Source organism: Chenopodium album, chromosome 16, assembly GCF_948465745.1.
Source record: "Chenopodium album chromosome 16, dcCheAlbu1.1, whole genome shotgun sequence".
Taxonomy (NCBI): Eukaryota; Viridiplantae; Streptophyta; class Magnoliopsida; order Caryophyllales; family Amaranthaceae; genus Chenopodium; species Chenopodium album.
The window spans coordinates 34217707-34227099 of NC_137849.1; the positions used below are offsets into that span (position 1 = coordinate 34217707).

General features: G+C 40.4%; 1 non-coding gene across 1 annotated transcript; it reads right to left on the bottom strand.

Moving 5' to 3' along the window:
- Positions 1 to 227: 227 nt before the first annotated feature.
- LOC145587130 (small nucleolar RNA R71) lies at positions 228 to 334 on the bottom strand. Its single transcript, XR_014101160.1, has one exon. It is a non-coding gene; the product is annotated as a small nucleolar RNA R71 (small nucleolar RNA).
- Between the last annotated feature and the right edge of the window lie 9059 nt (positions 335 to 9393).

A 9393-nucleotide genomic window follows, 5' to 3' on the forward strand; every position in this document is an offset into this window, starting at 1 on the left:
CAAAGCATGAAGATCCCATTGCACATCTCAAGCAATTCACACGGTATTGTAGCACCGTGAAGGCAAATGGGGTGACTCCGGAGTACATTCTCTTAAGCATGTTCAAATTCTCTTTAACGGGCAAGGCAAGTGATTGGCTTGATAGATTGCCTCCAAACTCATTGAATACTTGGAATGAGGTGACTTCGGCATTCCTTGGGAGGTTCATTCCTCTTGGGAAAACGGCGGAGTTGAGGTCCAAGATTTCTAACTTCCAACAAGAGCCCGACGAATCCCTCTATGATGCTTGGGAGAGATTCAAGAGCTACCAACAACAATGCCCCCACCATGGCATGGAAGATTGGCTCTTGCTCCATGGGTTTTATAGAGGTCTCTTGAGATCGGACCGCATACTCTTGGATGGAGCATCGGGAGGACCTATCATGAACAAGCCACCCACGGAGGCACTAAAGATCATTGAGGATGTAGTTCAAAACTACACCGATTGGAGCCCCGATGAGAGAAGCACTTCCAAGAAAGGAGGAAAGTATGAGGTAAATGTTATAAACATGATTAATTCAAAATTAGATGCTTTATCTTCTAAGTTTGATCAATTGCAATCCTCTTCACTATCCCCTTCCCCACGTCAAAATTCGCATGCGTCTAGTTCATTGAATGAAAACATGTCAATACAAATGATGTCTTGTGATGCTTGTGGAAGTGATGATCATGTGACTTCGGAATGCTATTTGCTAAATGATGCATGTTCCCTTTCCCCTTCCATGGAACAAGTAAATGCAATTAACAATGGTCAAACCAATCCTAGGTATGACCCTTATTCCAACACCTATAACGAGGGATGGAAACATCACCCAAACTTTGGTTGGAAAGGGGGCCAAACCCAAGGAAATGGTCAAGGTCAATATAGTGGCCAAAGAAATGTTCAAAATAATCAAGGAAACTATAGGAACCAAGGTAATGGTAACTATGTGTCAAACAACCAAGTAAATCAACAAAATGACAATAGGTATCACCAAAGAGGTCAATATTCGTCTAATCATAACCCACCCGGTTTTAATGGAGGAAATAGACCTACCCTTGCTCCTATCCCTCAACCTCCTCTCTAACTTCAAGCTCCCCCTCCTAAGTCAAGTCTAGAAGCAACAATGGAAAAATTTGTTAATGCTCAAACCAAGAAAACCAATGACTTAGAGGAGTCCATCAAGCAAGTGCAAGTTCACAATAAGATGCTAGAAACTCAATTAACTCAATTAGTTAATGCACTTAAAAGCAACAATTCTAGCATCTCTTCACCTAGTCAAGAAGAACATTGTAAGGCAATCATGACTAGATTTGGGACTAGCATAGATGAAACTCCACCCATGAGCTTGCAAAAAGAGAGTGAAAATGAGGAGGTTAGAGAAGAAAAACAATGTGAGGAGTCTAAGTCAAGTGAGGGTGAGATGGTTGTCATGAGTGAGTCCACCACGGTGAACTTAACCAAAAATTGTAGTGCAATTATCAAAAACCACTCTCCCACTAAACTAAAAGATCCCGGAAGTTTCTCTATTCCTTGCTCTATCAAGAACATTTCCTTTGAGAATGCCCTATGTGATCTAGGAGCTAGTGTGAGTTTGATGCCTTTTTCGGTTTATGAGAAGCTTGGTATAGGTGGTTTGGTACCCACTAATGTCACTCTTCAACTTGCCGATGGATCCACCAAATTCCCTAAGGGTAAGGTTGAGGATGTCCCTCTCAAGGTAGGTAATTTCACCATTCCGGTTGATTTTATTGTGTTAGGAATGATGGAAGATGTCCTCACCCCTATTATCCTAGGTCGGCCTTTCTTAGCAACAGGTGGTGCAATCATTGATGTAAGGGAAGGAAAACTCACATTAAATGTGGGTGATGATGAATATTGTCTTACTATTGACCCCAAGAGAGGATGTCCTTCCCCCATGAAAGATTGCATGACCTTAGAGGCTATTAGTGATAATGATTTGCATATGTTGAGAATGCTTTGTGCTACTAATCCTCTTTTCAATGTCCATGAGTCAAAGCAAGGTTTGGATAGGTTTGATGAGGTGATTGCCATGCTTGCTTGCCTCAAGACTATGCTTGAAGATGGTGAGTCCAACGCTCACAAAGATGAAGAGGGTGACATCAAGGCTTCCAAGAAGAAGAGGAAGGGAAATTCAAAGAGAAAAAGGAAAAAGGATTCAAAGAGAGATGATGAAAATGAATTTGTTGTAGGTGTTAGTCAAGGAAACAATTTGGTTTTGCCCAAGATGGCAAGTTGTAACAATGAAAACAATGGTGACAATTTGGTTTCGAACTTTATCCCACCTTGAGGATACTTTTCGAATTTGCGTCAAGCTAGTGACGTTAAAGAAGCGCTCCCGGGAGGCAACCCGAGTATTTTTGCTTTTACTATAAAAAAAAAAAAAAAAAAAAAAAAAAAAAAAAAAACGAGAGAGAGAGAGATGAAAGAGCTGAAACTAACACTTAACATTTTGAATGCTTTGTTTAGTGTTTTGTTTTGATATAGGTAATTTGCTTGGAGAAAAGAAAAAGAGGAAGATTTGAGGCTCCAGTTAGGAGCGGGCGCTCCTACCCGAGTGCACGCCCGCTCCTACTAGCAGCAATTAAGGTAGGAACTCCAGCAAGTTTAGGAGCGGGCGCTCCTGAAGGAGTGCACGCCCGCTCCTCTATATCAAGAATTGGGCAGGAACTTCATAAATTGTAGGAGCGGGCGCTCCTAACACCGTGCACGCCCGCTCCTATATTCAACTCTCGAATAAAAAAAAAAAAAAAAAAAAAAAAAATTGAGTTTTGGAAAAACTGGCAGGAACTTCAAAAATTGTAGGAGCGGGCGCTCCTAACACCCTGCACGCCCGCTCCTACTGTCGAAAAGGAGGCAGTAAGTTCCTCCAAAGGCAGGAGCGGGCGCTCCACTCTACCGGAGCGGGCGCTCCACCCCTGCCGTGTTAAAAAAAAGAGAGATTTTTTTTTCCTTATCTCTTTTTACTCTCTCTCATTCTCCACCTCTCATTTACCCATATTCATCTTCTCTCTCCTCTTTACCCACCTCTTTCTCACTCTAAAAACCCCATCTTCTCTACCTTCTCTCATCAAAATCACCATCATACCTTCATTTTTTTCACTCAAAATTCACAAATTCTTACTCTCCTTTCAATTCTCTTTCTAAAAATCACAAAAATTCACAAATTTGGTCAAAAATTCGAAAACCCACAAAATCTCCATTGAAGAACAAGAGCAAGAAGGTGAAAGCTTGAAGAAGGAGGAGCAAATTTGGGTAGTCTTGGAGGATTTTAGAGTATTTTCATACTCTATTTGGTATAATCCACTTCTCCACTCAACTTTCTTTTTCAAATTTTCATAATTATTGTTTATTTCATACAAATTGTGTAGTTGATTGCATGATTGGTTGGAATTGAACAATTATTGTTGTTTATGGAGAATTGTTAGAGAAAATTGTGAATGATTTTTAGAATAGTTGAAATTGTGATTGAAAATTACATAAACATTGTGATTTTGTGAATGTGGTTTGTGTGAAATTAGTGAAGTGCATTGTTGTTGGAATTTTTGTGTTGGAATATATTGTTGGTTGTGTTGTGGAACAGGTACTTTTGGATTTTTAAAGGGGGTTTGAAGTTAAGGGTGTGTGTGGAGTTGTTTGTTGTTAAGTGTTTTTCCTAATTACCCCTTTTCCAAACTAAAAGAAAAAAAATGAAGAAATTCATTGGAGGGATTAAGAAAAGAAAAACAAGTGAACCTCAAACATCCTCATCCCCTTCACAACGAGAAAACCCTAACCCACCACCAACTTTAAAAATCGATAAACGATTTAAAAAGCCTTTCGATGACCTTTCCAAACGAAAAATTATTCCAACCCGATTCTATCATCAGCATTCAATGCGACTTCTAGGGGTCGATGAGGGAATAAGAAGAGTAGCCGAAAACTTCGGTTGGCTAGACTTCTTGGACCTTGGGGAAGAAACCTTTTCTTCCCTAACTCTTGAATTCCTTTCATCGGTTTCTATGAAACGCATAAGCCTTGAGGATGAGCCATTAGAATGTGAAATAAAATTTAGAATGTTCAATGTCGAAAAAACCTTAACTTTGACGAGATTGAACGAAATTTTTGAATGGCCCACCCTCAACCAAGTCTATGACCCCAATGGTACTTACTTCTCAAGTTATGAGGAGCAAGTGTGGTGGAATACCATTGCGGGGTATCCCAATTTCACAACCCGGTCTAGCCATGCTAGCCACATTATCCACCCTGTCCTTCGAATCTTCATGCGAATCATGAGCTATGCTTGTTTTTCTAAACAAGACTTAGGGAAGCTAACTAAAGAGGAGATCAAATGCCTCTTTCTAGCTTCAAGATTCGAAGGAAATGTGGAAGGGAATGTGAACATGGGATACTTGTTCATCAAGAGATGTATTGAAATAAGAGAAAGTGGAGAGATGAGCGGAGAGATTAGATGCGGGGGAATGATTTCAATTATTGCGAGGAAGTTAGGGTTTGGGTCTTTTCTAGACCAAATGACCCCGGTCCAAAGTTCTAACATGCTTGATCTTAAGGCACTTAGTGATATGAAGTTCCTTAGTGAAATTCCGGGCCGAAATCTTCGCTATAGTTGGAAGGTCAATGGGGTGCATTATTGCACTCTCCCAAATCCGGCGGTTAATAACTCGGTGGGGGACACATGGCAAGTGCCAAGAGATCAACTCCCACGAGGTATGGCCGGTGGTGGCGAGAATGTACCCTTACCCCGTCGTATGAGTACATCCTCCATTCCCCAATCTAGGGTAGATGGTTCCTCTTCCTCCTCTTCTCTCTTTGATGTGGAAATTGCTTTCAACCAATTAAATCTAACTAATCAAAGACTCCTTGAACAAAATGAGTACCAAAGTTTTGTAGCGGAGAGAAGCTACCAACATCAAGTTGAGAGGGGAGACTTTCTCCCTTACCTCAACTATCCCAACCGTCCCGTTCAAGAAGGGCCGGTAGCGGGTTGGAACAATGGCCAACCCACCTACCCCTTTTGGCAAGGCCCGCGTAGTTCAATTGAGGAGCTTCGCTCCTTTCCCCCTTATGACTACACACAACCCGGGGGAAGTGATTATAGGGGCGACCCTAGCTATTACTATGTCCCCGAGGTTAGTGGAGATAGTTCATCTTCGGAGGTGCTCGATCCCCCCCTAAGGGGGCATTACGGGTTTCCACCCGGCTATGATGGTGGTTGGGGTGAGCAAGGTGTGCCGGACTTTGGCCATTACCGCACTTGCCCCAACTATGATCTACCTCCTTATGTAGACGCCCCGGCCACTTCTAGTGATGTAGATATTAACTACAATTATCACTATTCGCCGGGACGCCGACATAATTAGATGGTCTAGGCATTCTAGTCACCATTTCATTGCCCCTTTTCACTTCTTGGGACACCGAGGACGGTGCCAATCCCAAGCTTGGGGGGAGGTTACTTCATTGCCTATTTTGTTTCATTGAAACGGTGACTAAATGTCTAGCTTGGGGGAGTATTTAGGCCTTGCATAGAGTTGGGATTTGATGTTGCTAGTTTTGTGCTTAATTTGATTATGCTCCGTTTGTCTTGATAGGTTAGTTATTGGTTGAATGTTTGCATTTTGATGAGCTTGGTTTGGTTTATGTGCTTCATTTTTGATGATGATATTTGTTGATGAGCCTCCTCTCCTTCCCAAAAAAATTCAAAACCCAAAAATCCAAAGCCCTTAATCCAAATTCTTTAGTTAGTTTCTCCTTCCTTCCTCTTCTCCTTCCCTCTCCTAATCTTATTTAGCTAGTTCCTCCTCCCTTAATCCAAATTCTTTAGCTAGTACCTCTTTCCCCTCCTCTAAAAAAAAAAAAAAGAAAAAAAAAAATTTTTTGTGTTTCTTTTAATTAGTTTAGACTTTGTATATATTTTCTTTGCTTGTAGTCATTTGGCTTGATGATTCGACTAGTGTCTTTTATGGTAAAATGAATTCAAGTGAGCTTGTGTTATAATTGTCCTAGTTTTGCAAATGACGATTTATTTATGAATTGTGGAATGATTGTTTAACTCATATGTGTATGATCCACTCATAATAGTCCTTGTTTGCTTTGCTACTAATCACTACTCTTTTATCACCTTGTATATAAGAGACACTACTACATCAAGATCAATGGTAACTGCTTCCCTTCTTTTCTTGTTTTTATTTTCCTTTTAGTCCCTTTACCCCTTTAAAAAAAAAAAAAAACATAATTGCTTTTAGAATAGTCCTCAATGAGGATATTGGATTGCATGTGATGGATATTTGCTTTCTTTTGGTAATAAAATTTCGAGCATGGTTTAGATGCCCTTGGTTGAACATAGAATTGGCTAGTTTAGGCTAGTGTGAGAATAACCTTACCGAATGTACGAAACCAAAAGTCTAGGATTGTGGTAAGAAGGTGTCGCCCATATCGAAGGAATTTGAACCCCGAAAGGTAGTAATTGATCCCACATTGTTCCCAAAAGTGAGGTTGTAATATTTTTCAAGCCTACTACATTTTGAATGAGTGGCAAGGATCCTCTTTGATTTAGTACCTAGATCGAGAACTTGAGTCTTAACTCCCAAGATCGCGGCCTAAACCACTCTTAGTGATCATGAAGATTGTTATGTATTGTTCATTCGCACAAAGTTAAGGCATGTCATTCTTGTTTCATTAGTTCAATCTTTAAGTTGTTATAAATAATAGTTTGTGATGTAAATGCCAAGTTTGAAAAAAAAAAAAAAAAAAAAAAAAAAAAAAAAAGGAGAGAAAAAGAAAAAGAAAAAAAAATAGAGAAAGAAAGAAAGAAAAAGAAGTGATGAATAGCCACCACCCTAGCAATTAAACAAGCTTGGGGGTGCATTTTTGTTTCAAGTTTATTCATAGTTTGTAATTTGGGTCAAAGTTAGGAACCTCTTTAGGTTTGCTCTTAGTGTTATATATCTTAGCTTGACTTTAATTGCAAAGCATTTCTAGTTTTCTCTATGCCTTAACTTTGTGCCGTAATCCTTGAGTCTTGTAATGTTAGTAGAGTAGTTGAAGCCATAGTCGGTGGAGGGAGTTGGTTCACAAGCATATGGAGAGGGTACTTATCATTGAGATGTCGAGTGTTCTAAACCTTCTTTTGTTTATTTTTCTTCCGGCTCCTTCGAGGAGTCATGAGACACTACCATTAGGGGGAATTTGAACTTTGTGTTGGGGACGCGGTAAGATTGGTTGAATGGACCAAAGTTGAGTACATTCGGGAAGGTTAGCTAGGCCTTGGCTAGTCATGACCGTGGTTGATCTTAGGCATATACCTCATACTCGAGTTTTTATTGCTTAAGGATTCTTTTATCTTTACATGTGCTTTTCTTTGAGCGGACTAATCTATTGGTTTCTTTTGCGCCAAGTGAATTGCTTAGGGACAAGCAATTGGCTAGCTTGGGGGAATTTGATAAATGTTTTATTTGTCCACTTATCATGGCTTTTTAAAACACAATTTTGTACTCTTTCCCCTACTTTAATCCCTTTTTCTAACTCCTCTTGTGCTAATTTGCATCTTTTGGCTTCCCCGTTTCTTTTTATGTGTGTGCTCGTGCTTGTAGGTACGATGAAAAATGGGCTAATAGCATAAGCATGAAGAAATACTCTTTGGAAGCAAAGGAAAGCAGGAGCGGGCGTGCAGCCTTTTAGGAGCGGGCGCTCCTGCCTGAACTGCCACATTCTGCCTCCCTAGCACTTTTAGGAGCGGGCGTGCACCTATTTAGGAGCGGGCGCTCCTCCCTGTTTTCCTACAAACTGCCTCAAACTGGTGTAAGAGGAGAGGGCGTGCAGAGAGCCCAGGAGCGGGCGCTCCACACCCAGGAGCGGGCGCTCCTCCTTATAGGAGCGGGCGCTCCTCCTGTTCTGAAGCCCGATTTTGACGGATTTTACGATGTAATTTCTGGGCATATAAATAGGACGCTTAGCTTCAGTTTTGGGGATCTTCTTCCCCTTTAGTTTTCTTAGGCTCTTAGTTCTTCTCAACCCTCATTAATTAGCTTAGATCTTCTCAAACTCAATCATTGTAGTAGATTAATTGAAGATTGTTCTCTTGAATTCAACAATTTCTCAACTTTGAAGCATTTTAAGTAATCTCTTTCCTCTATCTCTTACTCTTTAATTTCAGTTTTTATTTACTTTTAATTGTTAATTTCTCTCTTGATCTTGCTTAATTGTTGTTGCATGTCCAATCTACCTTATTCCTACTACTCCTCTTAACTTATTAACTTAATGCTTGGATTAGAACTTGTTGTTTTGATGTCCCTCACCATGTTTAGTGAGTAGTTAATTAGCTAGGGGTTGGGTGAAGACCCAACCAAGCCATGGGTTGATTGATGTTTGTGCTTGCATGTTCATTTTGGATTGATGATTGATTGTTAAAGAGATGGTTAATTGCATGTGTAATTGGATGGCCACTTATTGCTCATGTATTCACTTCTATGCTTGCATTGAGAGATGAAGTCTAGTTGTGAGCCTTTTCTTATTATGGTTATGCTAATCTCCTCTTGATTATGGTTCCTTGTTTGAATGATGTAGTAGTCTTAGTTGCAACAATTAGGTGAGAAATCTCAATTGCTTGTGCTTTAATGCTTTCTTGGACCGATCGAAAGACAAACCCGAGTTAGTAGTCTACTTCTCATTGTTAAGACTTGGTTGGCCTATCTTGTTAGTTGAGTTTGGCTTAGGAATGCTTAGTGTTGTGGCTTCGAAAGAAGGTAACATTGAGTGCCCCCTCTATCACCCAATTTGTGTTCGTGCTTGCCTATTGATTTGATCCGTTGGTTTGGTTGGAGTCGATCCCTATTCCCCCCTAGTGTTTGTCTCCATAGTAGTTATCTAATCAAAACCCCCAATTTGTGACCGAACTAGATTGCAACCGTTTCATACTCTCGGTGTACTTACCCATTCCCTGTGGATACGATCCTCTACTTACCCTAGACTTGTCTTAGGTTGGTTTAGGTAGAAATATTGTTTGGTTTTAGGGTGATCGTCCAACGACCGATTATTTCCCTCTACCAATAGGCCGTCTGGTTACTTGGCCATCGCAATTCAGCCTCAAAGTCTCCGCCTCACTTGTGATTCAAAAAATCTTTGTACTTGTGATGGGTCTGCTTTTAAAACCACCTCACTTAATTATTCTAACGGCTGCTGTCCTACTTCCTCACTAGCAACGAACTGGTTTCTTAAGTGTTTGAGTGGCTTTGGAGATGCCGCTTAGCATACACAAGTGATCTGCTTTCCCATCTAATCATCCATCATAATACAAGTAAGCAAGTTGCTCTATATTGCAAATGAAAGTTGAATAAATAGTGGACAAGCTCGTTCCA